The sequence below is a fragment of the Pseudopipra pipra genome, chromosome 6 (assembly GCF_036250125.1).
Source record: "Pseudopipra pipra isolate bDixPip1 chromosome 6, bDixPip1.hap1, whole genome shotgun sequence".
NCBI classification, from domain to species: Eukaryota; Metazoa; Chordata; class Aves; order Passeriformes; family Pipridae; genus Pseudopipra; species Pseudopipra pipra.
Genome location: NC_087554.1, coordinates 21928167 through 21951097, shown reverse-complemented (window position 1 = coordinate 21951097; position 22931 = coordinate 21928167). Strand labels below are relative to the sequence as shown.

General features: G+C 37.1%; 1 protein-coding gene across 14 annotated transcripts in view; it reads left to right on the top strand.

Moving 5' to 3' along the window:
• LRRC4C (leucine rich repeat containing 4C) overlaps window positions 1-22931 on the top strand; it is a 487665-nt gene that overhangs the window by 417076 nt on the left and 47658 nt on the right. For 12 of the 14 annotated variants that reach the window (XR_010431243.1, XM_064657787.1, XM_064657791.1 and 9 more), the window contains one exon: window positions 12930-13062. The exons of the other annotated variants lie outside the window; for them this stretch is intronic. The gene's annotated coding sequence lies outside the window, so the exon portion shown is untranslated. The remainder of the gene's footprint in view (window positions 1-12929; window positions 13063-22931) is intronic. 14 annotated transcript variants of the gene reach the window in all.

The window sequence follows — 22931 nt, the reverse complement described above, 5'->3', positions numbered from 1 at the left end:
CTTATTAGAGAAAAAGTAAATGTTTGCTGGTTTTGGATAGCAGATGACTTCTGTTGAGAACAAATAATTTTTTTCAAGTGCAATCAGGACGCTTGGCCCATCACTGTATTATTTCTCTAGGCTTTTCGTCCTTTGTCTTTATCTTGCTTTATATCAAAGGATCAAGAAATCCAAGAGGATATTTTTTACCCAAATTTATTGTTGCGTTTTCATGTCCTTAAAATGATGGATGAGATTACTTACTGGATTACTAAGTGGCCTGTTGCTTTTATCATACCCTTCTGAGGCAGGGAAAAGATACTTGTAAGTTCTCAAAAGCTACCTTTGTGGTGGGAGACGGATCTTTTCCTGTTCTGCTATTAATCAAACTACCAGTTGTCCTCATATATTTCTTAGTTCTTAGTGGCTACTTGGTAGTACTTGAGTGCTGTTTTGCTTCTTTTTTATCAATTGGCATGTTTCTTTGTCATACAGACCTAGTTTTAGCTGATATATAGTTCCCAATATATTCTAATGAGAGTCACTGGAAGTCCTTGTGTTTAATTTTGCATCCAACTTTCTGTGATTTTATATTCCTAGTGGGAATAACACAGATGTCATTAACTTCCTGAAACTTGGTTTTCAATTTTTGTTTTGTTTCAAACTCCAATGATTAGGTTGCCTGTTATACTAATAATTTATATTGTATATGTGTTGAAAATATATCTGAATTGGATATAAATATAAAGAATTGATATAGGTATTTGTATGTAGATATAATATAATTCAAATATCAGAAAGGCATGATGAAATCCAGAACTTTGATCTTATGATTCTGTTTGTTGACCAGTCCACTGGAACATCTAAAAAACTGTCATTATTTTTGAATGCAGAGATTTCTTTTTTAAATTAAATTGGATTTGATGCTGAGATGGCAGTAACTAATGACTTGTTCTCATACTAAGTGTGCTTTCCTCTACATGATTTTAAGGACTGTTGAGGGTTGCTAGGATGGATCCTGAGTAAACAGTTTTATTAGCAAGTTAATTCTGTTGGGTGCTGAAAATCTTCCCACTGAATGCTACTGAAGGTTGCTAGGCACCTCAAAGGGTTAGTGACTATCGCAGCTTGCTTAGCACATGGTGCTACATATGCCACTTGCAATCTCTGAGTAGAGCATACTTCTACTGCTGTCACTATAGATTATTCTCTGTGGTTTTGGGGTTGTTTTTTTGTGCTTAGAATGTGAGTCCATCCCTTATAAAATGGTAACATTCTGTGTATGGGGACTGCTGGATCCAGCAAAAATAAATCGCTGAAGATGTGAGAACAGGAAAGACTTGAGATTTTTGTATGACAGCAATAAAAATAATTAGTCTCCCAAACATTTAACAAAAAACCTCTCCAAAACGTCAAACCAGCCAGTGACTGAGGCAGTGTGACAGTAATAATAAATCTTTATTTTCTTACAATCTTTTTTAGGTCCTGGTTCTTTTAGTATTGTTTTTTGTGACATGTGTGTTCCCACATACTCTATCTATGTAATGCCAGCAGTATACAGGATGCACATACCATAGAACAAACAGATCCCCAAAGCCTCAGGGCATTGAACTGCCCTTTTATTTCATGTATCCTCTTGCAGAACTACTCACAGAATGACATGATTTCCTGCGTGTCACCTTATTGCTTTATTATTAGCCTTCGTAAAGGTCAGATGGGCCTGACTCAAATTCAGGAGGAAACAATGCTGTACAAAGTTGGTTTTCCTCATTTTGTCTCTGCTGAAGGACCTGCATATTTTTCTGAGGTCTGCAACAGTATTTTTAATATCATGTCGAAAGCAGAGAACCATTTTCAATTCCCATTGCGGTAATCAATGAGATGTAAAATTGCAGCAGTTCCATGCTGCCTAGAGCCTCTCCTGACAGACCTCGTTTGGTTTGTCAGAATGCATAAAGCACTCATAAGACCGTAGCATTAGCTCTATTTCTCTGTGATGCGAATGAGCACAGAAAGAAACCAGCTCTTAAGGAGACATTTTCATTTGCTTAAACAACCCTGCCATGGCTGCAGTACAGCACAATCTTTCTGTGCTATGCATATTTCTTAGGATGGGAATAAGAACCATTAGCTGTATGTGTGATACAAAAAAGCAATAAGCCCATGGACTAGCTTAACAATTATTTAATTTCTGAAAAAATCATTCACACATAGAAAGTCAGTCAACGTAACAATCCAGGTATGCTGTATTTTTTAGCATACTTGTGATTACTCAGGAAGGTTTCATTTGTTGCTGTGCTGCTGTCTGTGACCATCTGGAACTTAATAAGATAAATGTAGAATTTGCATCCTCCTTTTACAAAGACAGAGAAATCTTTCACCTGAAGTAAAATAAATTTTCTAGGTACTAGCTCTAAGCTACTAACTTTAAGCCATTGGAAGAAGTCAGCAGTCAGGAATTCACTGAATTATGAATATATAAATTCATTTCATAGTTCCTTAGAAACTATTTTAAAATCTATATTAAGGAGGAAGAAATGTTCAATGCGGTATATTTCAGAAGTATGTGGAGTATGGTCCCAAATATTTTCCTGTGAGTGTCATTACAGATGGAGTGATTGGGTAGCTTATGGCATTAGCAACACGTGAGAAGCTTCTTGTCTATGCCTCTGATGCCGATAACTGCAGTCATCCCTTATCAATTCCTTGGAGGTGTTTATAAAGTGTTCTGTTCTCATTCCCTTTGCTACTGAAGCAAACATCATTTTTGTATAATGACATTTCTCTTGACTATCCTAGCTGATAAACAAAGAATTGAATGAATGTTTGTAAATTAGGTATTCTTACTCTGCACTGACTGTTCTTTTAGCATAGAAATTAAGGGGATTGCAAGGTTCCATCTCATTCTAGAGCTAGCTTTTAGAACTATATGGCAATTTTCTTTACTTTGCTTAATGTTGATTTTTCTAATGAATAAATATGACTAGAAATGCAACAGCTAGCATTTCCAAGCTTTCATAAATTGTGTTAAACTTCTTGCAAGTGAAAAAAAAAAATCCTGAATGTACTTTAAGATTGGGATTTTGTCATATTTTAGGGATATGTGTTTCAAGTATTCCAGCTACTCTCTTAAGTGTCAAGTCAGCAAAATATGTTTTCAACTCATGACTGGATTGCATAATCTGAATTTAAGAAAGTGCAGACTTTGGAGATAATAACATGTAACACCAGACAAGAGAATAGAGGGAGAGCTGGATATGTTGGAATCACACTCCACATGTGTTTATGTCAGGAGCTCAGTTGCTGTACTCACCAGCTGTGAGATCTGGGCCGCAGATTGGGGGAAATCAGGGAAAATGCAGAGAATGATCCAAGAGGAAGTCTGAAATTATTAATGAGAGAATTTAATATTTCTCTTCACCATTAAAACCAGTCTTAGGCAAGGATATGTCACAAACATGATGATCCGATTTCTGAAGCCTAATAGCAACACAATTGCTGGGCTTGTGGGTTTTCTTAGAGATTTTTAATTGCTAAGGTACAACAACTGCTTCTCAAGTTGAAACTTGGACTCAATATGCCATATCTCAGCCAAGGATTAGATTTTATTTCTGAAAAGCATTTGGAGAAAGGGGGAAAAATCATGGGAATTTTGGTTTTAAGTTTTAAATTTATAAAGATATTTTTATAGCAAAAATTACGTTCCTTCTTTAATACTTTGACACCTGCTGAAATTTTCTTGTAGTGACAAAAGATTGTCATTTGAATTAGTGTTTTGAAAGGTTTGGAAATTCCATAAGCATTTGATCCTAGATATGTTCTTTTATTCTTATTTTTTTAGCACTCAGGACTTCAATACAGCTATTCTGGATTTCCTTATGTTACTGAATACAGGAGTAAAATATGCTCTAGGGTTTTTTTTATACCTTATCTTCTGAACTCAGTCTGTCCTGTGTGCATTGCTGCTAGACAGGTTAAGCAGTTCTACAGCACAATTACCCAATCTATAGAGAGATTGCCTCATGAGTTCTTGTACAGTCCAGCCCTGGACAATTGCAGTCACACAAAGTGTGGTTATTTTTCCTTTCTTTTTTACTTTCCTTAATCTTGGATAAAATTAGCCTTCCATAGGAAATGTTATGAATATTCAGACAGAAATTCAAAAAGTGATGAAGCTTTTAACCTACAGTCCTTTAGGTAATATTTTTAACAGTCTTTTCAAGAGGTTAAAACTCTGAACATATGGTAGCGCTCAGTGAGGTCTTCTCTTCATCCTTCTTGAAGTAAGAAGCATAAAAAGCAGGAGTTTTGTGTACTGTAGGTTTATTTGAGCTTAAATCTCTTCTTGAACTCTGCTGAAAAGGTATTCATGCTTTGAGTATGCTGTTAAGGAGAATATAGTTGTTGGTTTTGGGGATGTATTCTAGGATATTGATTGATATATTGTATATAATATATATAATATCTATACCTACTTTCAGGTCTTTGAAATACTTGTGTGAACAATATCTAACATAGACTGTAAAGACTACAACTGATTTCTGGACCAGCTTTGGATTACCAATATGGTCTAGTTGCAATAGTATTAATCCCAAATAAAGGAATCAGAACACAGTACTACCTTTTCATATCCAGGTTGCCTCCTTGTCTGTTCCTTCTTTTCCTTCTAGCCCCAGAAATTTTACATAGCTAGCAAGCTTGCTCTGCTTTGGGCCCATGAAGTTTAGTTTTATCGCTTTTCACAATTACCTGAAGGGAGGTTGTAGTGAGGTGGGGGTCACGTTCTTCTCCCAGGTAACAAGTGACAGGATGACTAGAAATGGCCTCAAATTGCACCAGGGGAGGTTTAGATTGGATAGTAGGAAAAATTTCTTCACAGACGGGGTTGTCAAATATTAGACCAGGCTGCCCAGGGAAGTGGTTGAGTCACCATCCCTGGAAGTGTTTTTTGAACACTTTGTGGATGTGGCACTTGAGGACATGGTTTAATGGTGAGCACTGTGGTTGTTATGGTTGGCAGTTAGACTTGGTGATCATAGAGGTCTTTTCCAACCTTAATTATTCTATGAAATAGACTTCTTTTCTGGAAGAGCTGAAGTTTAGCCCACCGAGCTGAAGCAGGAATTGAACTGAGTATCCCTCTTTCCTTGCAAGTACTCTAGCTTCTAGATTATATGCAAAAGAAGACAGTTTGCACTCCTCATCTTTAAATAAACAACTTTTTCCCCCTAGGATGTGTGGGTACTCCAGACTCTTAATTATATTAAACAGAATTTTCATGGGTTATTACACATGCATTGCACCGGAACAAAAAAAAGTAGACTAAATATAAGTGTAGAATTAAAAAAAGGGGGGTGGGGAGAAGGACATTTCTGCAAATATCGCAGTTCTTTATTTGCAATCAAAAACGGGGGCATTAAAATATAGATAATTTCAGGTACAGCTGTGATTCACAGCCCATATAAATTAATACTCGAGATGGTAAAATTCTGCTTGCAAATATTTTTAAAATGCTGAACCAGATAGCATTCTTACAAAGTCTAAGTTTGCTATGAGACTTTATAAGGCCTACTAGATGATAACTTTACTACAATCCAAAAATCAGAACTGCATTTTTGGGGAGAAGAATTTACAAGTTGAGTCCATATCTTAATAAGGACTCATACGAAAATGTCAACTCTTCCTATGGTTATGTTTGTGCCATTTTTTATCAGTTTGTTTCATTATGCTTGTGTGCATACTTTTTTTGCATGAATATGGTGTGGCAATTTTGGAAAACTGGGATGTTAAGCTGGAACTGATAACATTTTTCACATCATGGTAATCAGTGTAACAGGAAGAAAAATGTTCCTGGTAGAGATGTGGTAACTATTCCTTTTTGGAGGGAAAAGAATTAGTTTTAAATTGGAGGTAATTTCCAAATAATCTTCTTTTAAAAGGAGATAAAAGGATTTTTATGTCCTTTTCATGTCTAAAGCCACAGTTTCTTTTCTCAGTGATGTTCAGAGACTCTCCTGCTTGTTTCCATCTGTTAAAGTTGGATCATGCAGTCCGAACCATCAACATTGTACTATATGACCTATATGACCAATCACACATAATCAATCTGTTGATTTATAGGTTTTCATTGGTTTTAGCTATATTTATTTTTGGAAATTTGTCAAAAACATCATTATTAACAGGGAAATGCATCATTATTTTATGAACAATTTGCAGATGGGAAAGCAACTGATATTTTTAACTGCTTTGCAGTATGCTAGTTGACTGCACTGTTGTAATAGCACTCAAAATCTTTCAGTCTTTAATCTCTAATGTAATGTAATGTAATCTCTTTACACTGATTGTTTTGTGGGATTTTTTTTCGGTTTTCAATAACAATTTTGGTATTTTTTCCTGTTCATTTGCAAGTAGCACTGCATATCACCTTCCAGTAATGCAAGCCTCAGCAATTTCTATTCAATATGTTGCAGGGAATAATATTAGCTATGCTTTAGTCCCTGCTTGTCAGTCTCCACCTTATATTCACCTCAACAATGCTATGTGACTATGCACATATACTATAAAACAAATCATATTCTTCATTAGTATAAGACAAATCATATACTTCAGAAACTTATGAAAGAAATTCTTCGGTCACAAAGCAGACATCTTTGAAAATCTTTCTTTTTGATACATCAGGGATTTTTTTTTCCCATGTATAACACCAGCAAGTGGTGTTACCTTCTTTTGCAATACCTTGATGGTACAAAGGGCAGAAAATAGATTAAATAATGGAGTAGGTCTTTCGTGTTATTAATATATTTGAAACTTTCTGTATTTAGAAGCTCTCTGACTTTTGTCCAATTAAACTAGTGAGTAGAAGCATCATGTAACTCCTTTCATATGACAGAATTATAGAATAGTTTGGATCAGAAGGGACCTTAAAGGTCACCTAGTGCCAGCCCCTTGTCTTCAGTGCTTTGTTTTTGAAGCTGATTTTCATAAATTCCCCTATAATTACTGGTTGAAAACTCCAGCAACTGGGTATTGAGTAGGTAAAAGATTCCTAAAATTATGAGCTCAGCAACATATACACCATCAGGGGAACAGTATTTCATAGGAAAAAGGAATAATGATAATGATAATAGTTAATAATAATTAAGAGAATTTTAGTTTTAGTTTTAGTTTTGAAAAGAAAAGCCAATGGTTTTAGCTGCTTTAAAAAAAAAAAAAATTACTTTCTGTAATCAAAAAAGGCCTCTAACTCAAAATTGCTTTCTGAATTTTTCTGTGACTTTCAATCTTTTAAGACCGTAATCTTCCTTTTTTGTAGAGATAATGATCCTTGCAGACTCTTTGACGATCTTACATTATGGTATGGCAAAATGCCTTATAATTATTGCCAAACTAGAGTTACTTCAGATATCCTAGTAGGGAGGGTGAAATAAGTTTAAAACTAAGAATTCAGTAGAATTCAGTAGCACTGAATTCTATAGCATTCTATTGCTTTGTTGACAATGAGTTGTTTTTTCACATAAGATTAATTTTTTTCTCTCTGGCCCACTCTGTTTCATTTCAGCCACACTGAATTTAGCAGTTGATGAAGTGGGCACTAATTTATTTATTTTGCTGTGTTTAAAATGCTAGGTGACACTATCAAATGTTCTTCACTTCAATCTCCTTTCTGTTTATGAATATCACACTGTGTTGTACAAACACAGCAGGAATGAAAGCTAACACAAATGCATATTTGTGTCTACAGCACAAAAATGTGTATTTATAGATGAACAAAACAGGTCAAATCTTTCATAGTAAAAAATAAATTAAACAACCGTTTTTCAGACAAGTATCTGGAGACTATTATTACTAGTCAATAGAACGGATCTTAAAATGGGGAAGAATACTGTTGGGGAAAAACATTTTTAATGACATTTTGTATTTATAAACACACACAGACACTCACATTAAAAAGACCCCAGTCTGCCTTTCAGTCTATACTGCTGCTCTGAAATGAATCACTCACCACTTAGTATGAGTTAGACTGAGCAAGACAAATAGTCTAGAAGATTGGTTTAACACGTATTAACTCGCTTATTGATTAGATGTACAAAAACATTTCCAATCAATATTATATGAGTGAATAGTTTTGCTGCAGAAGATCACATGGAAAAGGTGAGAAAATTGTTTTAGAATTTAGAATTTATATCTTATCTCAACTTGTTTTGGAGAGATAGCCGTGCAGAATTGCCTAATCCCCATCTGTTTAACTCAAATGCAGAAGTATAAAAATATTAGCATACCAGACATGCAACTCTTCTTCGTTTTGCTTTTACCTGGCATTCTTGAAAGAAGAAAAATGAAAAGTGCAGTATACACAGAAATTATAGGTCTTATGCAGGAGAATAATCCTTACTCAAGATTTAATGAAGCTAAAAGATCAGGAAAAAATGTAGTTACAACCTTCACAAGAAATAATCAAGGTTTATGGGGTTTTGGGCATTTCTGAAGTGTAAAAAAGTTCTATTCTGATAAGCACATAAAATAAAAGAGATCTCTGAAACAGTAGAATACGTCAAAAACTGAAGGGAATAAACCCCAATAAGAATACCTTTTCAAATCACCAAGAAATCACCAGTAGCTAGTTTTACTGCACAGTGAGTCAGCAGTTATTCAGAGGTGAGATTTAACTTAACTTCCTCATATTTACTGGTAGTAATGAATTTGTATCAAATACCTTTCTTTAAGGAACTGTCTTGAGTAGTATTTTCTCTGTGTACCCTCTGTCGAAATTCTTATGTGGGCATATCACACTATGATTTTCCTGTTTTATTAACTTTACTCTTGCTTGTTATCTAACATGTAAATACCCAGAGCTCACACACATTTTCACTAGCAGCTTGCAAGTGATTCAGATTCATAAATAACAGAATCTAATGCTATTTCACATATCCTAAAATACCCAAGATTTCAGGATCAGGCAGATAAGATATTGAATCTACAAGAAAACTGTGTTCTTCTGGAAAGACAACTGAGTAGTAGCCAGCAGTAAATAAGTATAACAACCTCCTTTCTTTTGTCATTTGAATACTACCCTGTTAGTGATATTTATTAAAAATAATAGGAACTGTGTAGTTGTTTGTTCTCACCTGCCTATTTATTTTCTTCACTATGTTATCGTAGCATATGCTACTGTGTTTTGTTTTTCTTTAATAAATCTTCCTTTTACTGCAGCTCTTTTCATCTCTTTGCAATCTATAAAAATATAACTACTTTGAAAGCAGTTACTGAAGCCTGATCATAACTTCAGTGAGTTTTTCTTACTTATTGCCCTAATAAATTTTTAGAAAATATTTAAAGATTTTAGACCAAATTTTGAACATTTACTGGCGTAAGTCTGAAGTAAAATCAGTGCAGTTGAAATGAGGAGCTGAGCACTGGAATATTGATTGCTTTCAAAAGATTTCTTGCAATTCTCCTTGGTGAGTTAGATATTCAAGCAAAGATTATACTTTTATATTGATGATAATTTTCTTTTACTCTTTTTCCAACTAAAACTTTATTTTCTATGTCATGACCTTTTCCCAATCCTTCTTTAATATTTCATTTTGCTATAGTCCCTATCCAGAAAACTAAGGCATTTTGCATCTCTCTCTTTTGACAAACAGAGGGAGGAAGGAAGAAAGATAGGCAAAATTAGTCTTTTTTGTATAGCTCTTCTTTTATGAACATAAGTGCATGGCAGAGGAGATTTTCTAGTCTAAATGTAGTAGATTAAGTACCTAATTTTAGTATTTGAATTTAGGATGGGACCGCTTGCAACTTATTTTTCCATGTATCTTGAGAGACTTCATTTTCTCTGGTTGAATCTCCTTTGCTAGCTGCTTTGACACAGTTAAATTTTATTCATTCTGTAGAAAATCCTAATATAACAACTTTTTATAAAAGTGCATGGAAGAAGATTATTCTCTGTGTTGTCTATTTACATGTCCTTCAACTTATTAAAAACAGACTTCTCACAAAAGTAAGTGAGAAAACAGATATGTAAGTCCATGGTTCTAGTACTCTTCATTAGGTTTATTTTAGAAAGTTTTACTTAACATTTAAAAGCATATGAAATTATGTTCATACTTAGCAAGGGGAAGAAACACCACAATCTCAAGTTTTGTTGCAATAATCATAGGCTGTGAAAAATTAACATATGTGTGGAAACTCATTCTCAATAAGCAACTACTTAATTTTGGATTACATTTGGAATTTATTTGTATTACAATAACTCTGAGGAGTAGAAATCGAGATGTCTGCTGGGAACTACAAACTTGTATTACTGTTTAGAGCGACAGAGGGAAAGGAACTTAGAAAATTGTTTATCATGAGCCCACAAATAGAAAAAGAAATCCCAGATCTCTGTTTACTTCCAGTAACTTTCTCCCTCCTGTTTATTGAATAATTTTGCACATTTTAGTTTCCATGGATATTTTCACTGTTCATAAGTAGCTGTAAAAAAATGATGCTGTTTTAACCAGCAGCTTATTTTTGAATAATTTCTATGATTCATGTTTTTCTTCTGTTTTATTTCACTGGACACTGATATACCACTCAACATCTATGTTTGTTACCTGTTACAGTATTGAGGAGATTTTTTAAATATACTTATTTCCTACTATTAAATTTGGAGTAAATTATTATTGATACCTGCATATACGTAAACACCAAGATTTACAAATGCTTCCATAATCCTACAAGTGTTGTCATGTTTAAAACAACTTAATTTTTATGTATATGTCTCTGTTAGTAAGAAATTGAGAGTGGAAGTTAGAAGATCTGGTTCCAGGTTCCAGGTTCATGTTCTGTCACAGATTCTCTTTATGTCTCTTAATGGCAAAACACAGCTTCAGGTTAGCTTAATCAGAAAAAAATGTAATGAAGTGATTAAGGCATATTGAGATATCTCAAGACATATTGGTCTTTTATTTTTCAGGCTTCTGTTTGATCCGAAAGTAAATGCAAACTTTTCCATCTGAGTTCAGGGTTAGAAATAATGAGACATAAAATCCACACCACCATCATGTGACTACAAGCTATGAATATTTGGCCTACCTTTACCACTACATTTGAAAGAACCTGTTAGGCTCTTCAGGGCACATATTTGACCATCTTTTTCTCTCTCTCTTTTTTTTTTTTCCCCTTTTTTTCTGATTGTAGGAGATGACTGTGTTGATCAGAGCATAAAATATTTGCAAAGTGCTGTTTGAATAGAATTGGCAAGAAAATAAGTATTTTTTTAATGTAGCATAGGGATATTTTCGGTGGCATCCTCAATTTTGCACTATTAATGAAGGAAAACAAAAACAACCAAAACAAACAAAAAACACACACACACCAATAAAACCCAACAACAAATAAAAACCAACCAAAACCCAAAAATCCCCCAAACAAACCTGAGGAAATAGGCTTTTCTGTGAAAACCTAATGGCTGGTTAAGGGACAGATAGCCCATATCCAGTTTCAAACTACTTATTATAATAAGCAGTCCCCTGCACAACTTCCAGATTGTCCTGCTTTGAGTCATGGACACAGCAGATCAGCTTTAATTTCCATTTCCCGCCAGTGCTTGGTTGATACAGGAACTGTTGGTGACCCAGTACAGTAGCACAAACTCTGTCTTCATATTACATAAAAGCTCCAGTCTGCATGAGAACAGTAATCTTACACAGGCACCTAGTATTTCAGTGTGAAAAAGCTTATCAATGAATCAAATCAACAGTGAGGGAGAGAAATTATTAGTGCCTATTACATCAGTAGCTTCTGACGCAGACTAAGCTTTTGTCTACTGGAAACTGGGATTTGCTTAGTTTCCAAGCAATATCAAGGTAGATACCTCTCTTTTTAAAACCAAGGACTGTGTCCTTCACTGAGACACTGAGGTGACATGTTTGGAATTCAGTGTTAGAAGGAAGGAACAAACAGCTCTTTGTTTCTGTATCCTCCTTATAGACATTCTCATAAATAAATATATAAATGAAAACTCTCCAGAATTAGTATAGACTAAGAAAGCTCTGTGAAGGTTGCTAGGCAGCCAAGGCCAAAAGAATAAAAAGCAAGCAGGTCTTTGAAAAACAAAGTCAGTGACTTATGGGTTATCTGAAGTCATGATTTGCTCAATTTTCTCTTGTCATAAACAAGAGACAGTAGATTTTTTTTTTCTTTAGTAAATGAGCAGTGTTTTTAAAATATTTGAAACAAAAGACCAGTTTCATATCTCATTCCTATCAGTGTTTTCAAGCTATGAAATATTAGATACCATTATTATTTCTAATCTTTATTTATTTGTTGATTGAATCAGAAATTTGGTGCATTATATCCAGGCTATAACTTCAAAATTATTTAGCAGAGCAATTAATTTTTAAACTTCTGTCCAATTTAAATTTTTACCATGATGTGCATGTAAGACTCTAGATGAAGGAAGTTTCCAGTGCTGGAAGGCGTATCTTGCCATCAAGAGATATACTCAGATATGTTTCACTGTCACTAATGACAGGAAAACACCTAATTTCTACCACCATGCCCTGCATGGATCTATGATAAAGCTACTCATTACAGAGATATAGTGGTAACTACCCCCTTCCTATTACTGCTAAGCATGCAAAAATAATGCATTTCTAATAGGCAAGGTTGTTATCTGTAAGATTAGGTGATCACATTATTGACTAATTGCCTTTGAAATCTCTGTTTATGTTTGTGCCTTAAAGTCTTCTTGCAATTAACTGTGCCTTCAGTAGCTCTATCATACATACAATTACACTGAGGGGGCACTGTAATCCTACAATTCTCCTCCCTTCTCAGATACTGTAATGACAGCTTTAGATCATGTTTTAGTCTACCTGAGTTATTCTCTCCCAATGTCTTCAATATATGTCTTAAGAAGATTTAACTGCTGCATCACAGTTTTTCAATATGTGTTTCTTCCGCAGGGTGGATGCTGTGGGGGGGTCCAGGCAGCTCTGTGGAACAGTCTCCAATGGGCTAGTAGGATGAGAAGGTCCAGGGGTAGTTTGGGAATCGAGGAGAAACATCACCTCTCAAGACGGTAAACCTACTGAAAAGGTAATTCATGCTAGGACGTTGTCATGCAGTCGGCTTTTCAGGCTCCACAGATGTGCTGAAATGCACTGGTAGATAAGGCGAGCACAAACCTTTGCTGTTGTCTGTGTGCTCATACGAAGTCTTCTGAATATCTTCCAAAGCTTCTTAAACTGTGCTGAGTTTCAGTTCCCATTCATGTGTGAGGGAGAATTTGGACACTATATCTTAGAGAGTTTTTCTTGTCTGCCTGTGGAACTGTTAGAGAACACAAATCACAAGTTTACAGTAACTTTCCAAGAAATCCCTTATAGGAATTAAAACTCCTGGAAATGACAGTTTATCAGCCATTTAACAGTTTAGCATAGTAAAATGTTGCTTCACAGGGAGAGTTAATAGTTTTATTTTTAAATGTACGTAATCTTGTTTTATTGGGTTCTTTCAATCTCACCTTCCAGGTTTAGTGTTGTGTTTGTGGAAACTCTTTTTCTCCCCTGAAGCCTTAAATATGGATGTTTCTGTTGCTAGCATTTCAGAATTCCGAGAAAATGTGCAAAGTAAAGATCTGTCAACCATCAGAGTAACTGTAGTGCTTCTTCCTTCATGTTAAAAGGTAGAGTTTGGCCATGAAGCACCAGAACACTTAAGTTTCTCTGCTGTCCCAAAAGCCCAGCTATATGGTGTATTTTTGAGCCCAGCTAATTTATGATATGTTCATGTTGTACACACATTTCTTGGTTCTCAGCTAAAATTAAGTTTGCTGGACAAACTGATTTTGTCCACTCATCCTAAACCAATCATTTCCCATGGCCCATTTTGAAATATCTGACAGGCTGACTTGCTGCTTTCCTTTATTAATGTGCCTTAATGTATCCAGTGTGTAAGAAATATAACAATGGAAAATCACAGTGGTAGAAAATACAATGGGATTTTTGATGCAGAAGTTTTCATAAGAATCTATTCCCATATCTCATGAGGCACCGAAAAAGCACAAAAAATCATTTAGCGAGGAAAGGTTTTCTCTTTGCTCAGGAGTATAGATGTTTTGGCTGGCTGAGTACTAGGTTAGGCTTTCAAATGTGTCTGGGACATACCTTCCTTTTTTTTTTGCTGGTGAGCTCCCTCCAGCTCCCTGACATTCATTAATTAAAACCATTCAGAGAATCCACTGAGGCAATTCACAAATTATTTCCATACTTCACCATACCTTGCTAGGCTTGGCAGCTACCAGAATACTGACCAATCTGTACTCATGTAACACACTGAGAGTTATGTATAACCTGTAGCTGTGGTAGAAAGTCTGAAGCCTTCCCCTCTGAAAAGAACAGAAACTACTTTATTAGTTGGGTGAAGTTATAAATGGATTTGTGATAGAAGAAAGGTTTGATACAGGAAAGTGAGAGTAAACATAGGTCTTGCCTTCTGCACTTTTACAAATGGTGATATTTTTTATCTTATTATATGCTTTTCAAGAATCTTCCACTCAAAATTGTTGCTAATCAATTTGAACTAGCTTAATTTGATTTTTTATTATCTAGAAGAAATGAGTTTGCATGGTTTTTTTTAATGAGGGCCCACTAGACTTTACAAAAAATTGCATCAATTGATTTTAGATAATTTACTGGAAACAAAAGACAAGAAAAGCTTCCTTATGGTTGGAACTGTTTTGAGGATCTGGCATCAGTCCCTACCTGTCTTTCATGTGTCTTCTCAGGTACATTTTCTACCTATAATATTGGTAGACTCTCATGGAACTTCTGTAATGTTCCTTTGCTGATGCTTTAGTGATAATTCTGTCTCAAAGGGGGAAAAGGATCTTTGTGTGGGAGTCAACAGGTCTCATAGAAAGAGCTTTAAACTAGATTTGAAGGGGGAAAGGGATGAAAGGAAGCTCACTAGAGAAAAGCCTGGGGGTGGCATGCCAATATGTGTGGGACAGTGTGCCAGAGATCACTCACCATATACCATCACAGGCAAAACAGACTCCAGTTGGGGATATCAATTGACTGTATCACTAAAAAATTCAGAGCGAGATAATGAGAAGTAACATAAATCTTAAAAGGACATTCCCCCTACCCCCCTCCTTCCTGAGCTCTACTACATCCCTGCCAGCAGCACAGGGAGATGGGAAGTGATGGTGATGGTCAGTTCATCACACGTTGTTCCTGCCACTACTCAGGGAGAGGAGTCCTTCCCCTGCTCCAGCATGGTATCTCACCCACAGGAGACAGTCCTTCATTAATTTCTCCAGTGTGAGTCCATACTACTGGCAACAGTTCTCCATGAACTGCTGCAACATGAGTCATTCTTCCACAGGGTGTAGTCCATCTGGCACAGCCTGCTCCAACGTGGGTCCCCCACAGGCTCACAAGTCCTGCCTGCTCCAGCATGGGCTCCTCTCTCCATGGGTCTGCAAGTTCCTGCCAGGAGCCTGCTCCAGCATGTTTCCCATGGGTTCACAGCCCTCTTTTGGGCATCCACTTGCTCCAGTGTGGGTCTCTTCCATGAGCTGCAAGTGGATATATGCATCCCTGTGGTCCTCCACAGGCTCTTCTCTGGCTGCAATTACATCTGTACGATAACTTTTTTCCTTCTTAAATATGGTATCACAGAGTCATTACCACCATTGCTGATTGACCCAGCCTTGGACAGCAGCAAGTCCATCCTGGAGCTGGTTGGTATTGGCTCTGCAGACATGCAAGAAGCTTCTTGCAGCTTCTCACAGAAGCCACCTCTGTAGCACCCCCCACTAAAAAATCTGGCCACAGACTTTGTATTGGCTTTCAGTACAAAAAATAAACAAGAGGAGCTAGAAGCTTTACCTCAGTCCCAGAGCTGCAATATCATTGGCATAAGCAAAATCTGTTGGGATGAGTCCTGTGACTAGTGTGTCATGATGGACAGTTATAGGCTCTTCAGGAGGAAAGGCAAAGCAGATGAGGTGGAGATGTGGCACTGCATATAAGGGAGGGGTTGGATTGTGTGATACAGTTCACAGCAACATGGTTGAGAGCCTCTGAGTAAAGATGAAGGGGAAAGCAAATAAAGAGATATTGTTTTGGGTGTCTCCTATCAACCAGGACAACATCACAAATGAGCTATTTTACAAGGAATTGATCAATTGCCCTTGTCCTTATGGGTAATTTTAACCTTCCAGTCATCAACTGGAAATATTATAGAGTGGATACAAACAGGTCCAGAAAATTTGTGGAGCACATTGAAGAGAATTTCTTGGTGCAAGTACAAAGGAAGACAACTAGGAAAGCTACCCTGCTAGATTTGTTGTTTGTAAACAGAGATGAACTCATGAGAGAAGTGATGATTGGTAACTGTCTTGGTCACAGTGACCATGAGGTAGTTGAGTTTCAAATCATTGGTATCAGGAGAAAAACTGCCAGCAAATCTTCAGCCCTGTATATGAGGAGAGCTGACTGTGGGCTGCTGAAGCGATTAGTTGGTAAGGCACCCTGAAAGTCTGCTTTTGTAGGTGCTGGTGTCCATTAATACTGGTCATTTTTTAAGAGCCATCTCTTAAGAGCATAGGAGCAGGCAACTCCAAAGTGTCAGAAATATAGTGAGCAGGGCAGAAGATTAGCTTGGCTGAGCAGGGATCTTCCAAAAGTTGGGTAGAAAAGGAAAGCGTATGGAGATTGGCAGCAAGGACAAGTGACAGGGAAGGACTACAAATATGCTGTTTGGCACAGTAGGGTGAAAATTAGTGCAGCCAAAACTCGATTAGAGTTCAAGCTGGCCAGCACTGTCTACAACAACAAAAATATGTTAGCAGCATAAGGAGGATATGGGATAACATTGATCCATTACCTGATGAGGTCAGTAGTCATCTCACAAATAAGGATGAAGAAAAAGCAGAAGGCCTTCTTTGTCTTATTATTTGACACTAATAATGGGCCCTGGAACACCCAGAGATCTATGTTGGAAGACTGTGACTGGAGGGGTGATAAACTCCCAGCTGACCCTTAACTTGCTGCTCCAGTTAGATGCACATAAATTTATGAAGCCCAATGAGATTCATCCCAGGATACTGAAAGAGCTGGCCAATGTTACCGTGGGGCCTCTATCCATTATTTTTCAATGGTCTTGGGAGTCTGGAGGGGTCTCAGTTGAATGGAATCTGGCAAATGTCCCAATTTTCAAAATAGTATGAAGAAAGACTGGTAATTACAGGACTGTCGTTCTTACTTCAGTGCCTGGTAAAATTATGGAGAAGGTTATTCTGGGAGTTATTGAAAAAACCCTGAGAGATCGCACATTCATTGGTCACAGCCAGCATGGGTTCATGAGGGAAAAGTCCTTCCTAATTAACTTAATTTCCTTTTATGAAAGGGTTGCCTGTCTAGTTGACCAAGGATAGCCAGTAGATGTGGTAGTTTGGGATTTTAGCAAAGTTTTTGATACTCTCTCTCACAGTATCCTTCTGGACAAAATGTCCAGGACACAGCTATATATACACTGGGTGAACAAGTCTATAATATACTGGGTGAACAATTGGCTGCTGTGTTGGGCTCAAAGGATTATATTAAATGTAGAGTAGAGAGGCTTTACAGTGAGATCTGGATAGACTAGAGACCTGAACAATCACCAGTCATGAAATTTAACAAGAGCAAGTGCAGGATTCTCCACCTGGGACACGATAATATGCTTATATGTACAAATCAGAGGAAGAGAGTCTGGAAAGCAGCCCTGCAGAATGAGATCTGGGGAACTGGGTTGATGGCAAGATCAACATGAGTCAGGCAGCCAGAAAGGCCAACTGTGTCCTAGAGTGCATCGGGCACAGCATTGATGGTTGGTTGAGGGAGATGATTGTCCCACTCTACAATGCACTGGTGCAGCCCCACCCTGAGTACTGGTTGCAGTTTTGGGGACCTCAACATAAAGAAGTACATCTACCTATTAGACTGTGTTCAGAGGAGAGTGACCAACATGGTTAAAGGTCTTGAGGGCAAGACTTATGAGGAGCATCTAGGGTCACTTGGTTTGCTCATCTTGGAGAACAGTAGTCTGAGGGGTGACCCCATCTCAGTCTACAGCATCTTCAATAAGGGCTGCAAAGGAGAAGGTGCTGATCTCCTCTCTCTGGTGATCAGCAACAGGACATAAGGAAATGGCATGAAGCTGCACCAGGGGAAGTTCAAATTGGGGGTTCTCACTGAGTGGGTGATTGGTCACTGGAAGAGGCTCCTCAGGGAAGTGATCATGGCACTAAGCCTGGCAGAGTTCAAGGAGCATCTGGACAACACTCTTAGTCACATGTATTAGGTAAATCATGCAGGCAGCCTTCACCTGCATTGCTGAATGCAATTTAAGTTTCTCTCTCCAGCACCTGATAACACTGTATATAATACATTTGGTATGTTTTATATTCTTTTTGTTTAAACTTACTATGTGAAATTTTGCCTTCATAAAAACTGATCAAAAAGCTGGTCCTCTTAGCGTGTCAGAATGCCAGTGATTCAGTTTTCGATTTACTTCTTTCTTTTATTCCTCTCAGTAGGTTGGTCTTTGTTCATCTGCCATTTTTTCTTTTTTTTTTTTCCCTATTATTATTTAATTTCTTTCCAATTATGCTCCTCTTATTATGGTAAATTATGATTTCCCATTTAATTCCTCAAGTTGTTATGACAGGTGGCAGAAAACTGGTCAACTGATACTGAACAAGAACAGTTTCTGGTATTTACCCTTTGTAAGACTGGATGTTCAATCACCTTCCTCTGAGTGTTCTGGTCCCTGTACTGTTCCAGGATCATGTCCTGCAATTTTTAACACTTCCTTTAGTGGAAATTTTGCTTTGACTACAGTAGAATAAAACTAGGAATAGAAGAGTTGATCTGACCAAATAGTAATTTTTTTTCATTAATTCCCTTGACATCTTAGGGAATTGCAAATGATGAGTTATTGATTTGGCAACATAAAATTGATAGATAAAAAAAAATCGGCTCCAAACTACTTTAAATTTCTTCTGGCAAAAGAGAACATGTTAAAACACGGTAAAGGGAAGGGAAAGAATTTACTCCTAGATACATCAAGCAAGCAAACCAGTTTTTATTGAGGTGACATTTGTATCTGTCATAGAGGGTGAGGTCTCTGTGAAAAGTAAATATACCAGAAATCAGATGCATAGCAAATTTTATTTATAGCCAATGTCTGGTATAACATTTATCATGAAGTTATTGAAATCTGTAAGAACTGAAGATTGACCAGTCTGGATTAGGCAATATGATTACTGCAGAAGCAAAATTAATACAGCTTACATATACAAGGTGTCTGACTGCAGCTAGAACTCCCCAGGATATTTAAACCCCTATCAAATAGCTGGAAATGGAAGTTATTCTTATGGATCCTCATGAAATGAGGGGAAAGGGCTGAATTCATGTCTATGTGGCCTTTGAGCAAGAGCACGTTGAAGGAAATTTGCATGAGGGAGTGAATGAAACGTATGTGTAATTAGAACAATATTTTATAGGGTTTGTTTGGGTTTTATTTTTTTTCTTACAATGCTCTGTTTGCTTGCATTTTGTAAAACCTTAATTTCAAGTTTTGATAGGTATAACTCTCTTTTGTATTGAAACCTGCCTTGCGTTGGGGAGCAAGATGCATCATGGGGAAACAGTAGGGCTGTCTACAATGCTAGAGGTAAAAAGTCAGAAGAATATGTATGCGGGTAGTGGAAATGGAGCGCACCTTGAGACACAAGTGCTGAGAGTGCTTCCTCCTGCTCTGTTAAGCATCATTATGGGAACTGTGAATGCCAAATAACAGCTTTTGGGAAGGAATTCCCTCTGGCAGAACAGTCCTCTGTTCTTCCTGCTTAGAAACAGATGGCAAAGTTAGCCCACATCACCAGGCAGACCTGGATTTTCTGTGCCTCTTCAGGCTGAAGATTACTTTAATCCAGTAAGTCATTGTTCATTTTGGTCATACAGATGTTTGAACTGACTTAAAATGAAATAAAAATTATTTTGGGAGTAATCCCTGCACTTTTTATATAAAGCAAATGAGCAGTACATGCAAGGCTGATTTTATACAACATGGACCATAGTAGCTAACAGAGGTGAACTAAACTGTGAATATATTTCTGATATATTACAGCATTTGTTTATCTTGGCCAAGTAGGCTGTTATATATTGTCATAATATTATTTCCAATAGTTTTCTAACGTTTTTATGTTATGGCAATGCCTTTCATAGTTTATGAAAAGAGCTATATGAGCACAGAATAAAAGAGAGCTCTGTATCATTCAGATGCTACAATATCTTCATTTAATCCTCTTGATTTATAGCTATGACTTTTTTCTTTTTTCTACTGGGGTTATTACAAGAGCCCACAGTCATTCACTCCTTTAATTGCATAAAGTAACACTAAACACAGTGAGCCTCTGATCAATAAGAAAAATACAGTACATCAGAATGAAAATAGCAGCACATTGGCTAATGTATTAAAGAACCAAGCAGCACAGAAGTCCTCAACTTTTCTGAATTTTACATGTATACAAAATGTATTTCTTTAGCAAGATTTTATGTTTAGAAGCTGTAGAAGTGAAATTTAGTAGGTAATTTCTTTATCTTTGCAACTTCTGTTGTTTGATCATTACTCCAATTTTACAAAGACAGAGATGAAGCATTAAGAAAGTTAGGGGGTAGAACCTCTTTCTTACTGTCTTTGATCTGGAAATCTGAGCCATTTTCATCAAAGAAAGCTCCACTTAGTCTATTTATATTCATTATTGCATATCTTTATAGTTCTTTGAGGATTTGAGATAGTAGAATTGAAAATTATCTTAAAATGTCTAAACCGAGAAAAGCTGTCTTAGTCATAGGAGTTACATAGACAGAGGCTGGAACAGTCATCTCTTCAGTCCTTACACTGTCTTAAAAACAAAGCAGCAGTTTTTATAGCAAGGGGTTAATAGCTAAACTAGACAATATTGTCCAGTTGCACAAATATCTCTATTTAGTTTTTCTAGGAATACTAATGTTTTGGCACCATACAGTTTCCTCTAGGCTTTGATTTGTAAGTAAGAGATCTTCCTATTTCTCCTGTCCTGGTCACTTCTAAGTATATATTAAGCATTGCAACTAGTTGCTGAGTTCCACAATAATTATTAATGTTGGCAAATATCCACTGGTGGCAAATCTGCAAGCCACCATAATCCATTCCTTTACTGCAGCTAAAAGTTGTATTTAAAATCACCAATATTAAAAAGTACTCTATATGTAGAAATTGTCACTTGATACTGAATTGCTGATCATTTAAAAATGGAGTTTCAAAAAGAAAAAAGTGAAAAATGAGGCTTGCACACCAAATTGGATTGATTTGTGTTAGTAATAACAAATTCAAGTTGCATATAAACTTTATGCATCCTGGATGGATGCAGAGTGAAGTCAATGATTATTCATTTGCTTAAATCAAAAGTCTTATTAACATGATTAGCAACAAAAGGGTAAAAAGTATATCCTGTGTTTAGGAATTTGTGCAAAGCAATAACACCATTGCTGTGCCTCTGCTGTGTCAGAGTCAGGGGACCAGACAGTGCTAGCTAATGAATCTCTTGAACAGTAATTCAAGGTCAAATGATGATGATTTGCATCTTTTCTTAACTCCATGTTTGGGAAATTTGGCTTCCTTGGTATTTTCTTCTGCAATATTCTGAGGGGCTTTTTTTCTTCTGCAATATTCTGAGGGGCTTTTTTTCTTCTGCAATATTCTGAGGGGCTTTTTTTCTTCTTTTTTTTCTTCAGACAGAATGCCACCAGAAATGGTTTTTTAATGACCTTTCCGCTGTCCCAGTATAACATGCTGATGAGATACAAATAACAACTGAGGACTAATAAAAAAATCTGAGTAAACCAAATGTACAGCCATTTATGATAGTTTTATTTTTGATTTTTTTATCTCCTATTTTTACTTGATTAAAAACACAATATGAATAATGTTTTAGAAGGTGAAAAATGAAATTGGATTTTCATGGGATTTAATCTGATGTGTGAGAAATATAAAACTAATCTATTTAGGAATGCTTTACTTGAACTTTTTGGCATGCATAGAATCATAGAATCAGCTGGGTTGGAAGGGTCTTCTGAGATCATCAAGTCCAGCCCTTGATCCACTGCAACTGTGGTTACTAGACCATGGCACTAAGTGCCACATCCAGTCTCATCTTAAAAACCTCCAGGGACAGAGAATCCACCACTTCCCCGGGCAGCCCATTCCAATGCCTGATTACCCTTTCTGTAAAGAATTTCTTCCCAATATCCAACCTAAACCTCCCCTGGCACAGCTTAAGACTGTGCCCTCTTGTCTTACTGATAGTTGCCTGGGAGAAGAACCCCCACCTGGCTACAACCTCGTTTCAGGGAGTTGTAGAGAGTGTTGAGGTCTCCCCTGAGCTTCCTCTTCTCCAGGCTAAACAGCTCCAGCTCCCTCAGACTCTCCTCATAAGACTTGTGCTCAAGTCCCTTCACCAGCCTTGTTGCTCTTCTCTGGACCTGCTCCAGCACCTCAATATCCTTCCTGAACTGAGGGGCCCAGAACTGGACACAGCACTTGAGGTGTGGCCTCACCAGCACTAAGTACAGGGGAAGAATCACTTCCCTGATCCTGCTGGCCAGGGAAGGCCAGGATGCCATTGGCCTTCTTGGCCACCTGGGCACACTGCTGGCTCCTGTTCAGCTTCCTGTCAATCCAAACCCCCAGGTCCCTTTCTGCCTGGCTGCTCTCCAGCCACTCTGTGCCCAGCCTGTAGCGCTGCATGGGGTTGTTGTGGCCAAAGTGCAGGACCCGGCACTTGGCCTTGTTAAACCTCATCCTATTGGAATTAGCCTGTCCAGGTCCCTCTGCAGAGCCCTCCTGCCTTTCAGCTGATTGACACTCCC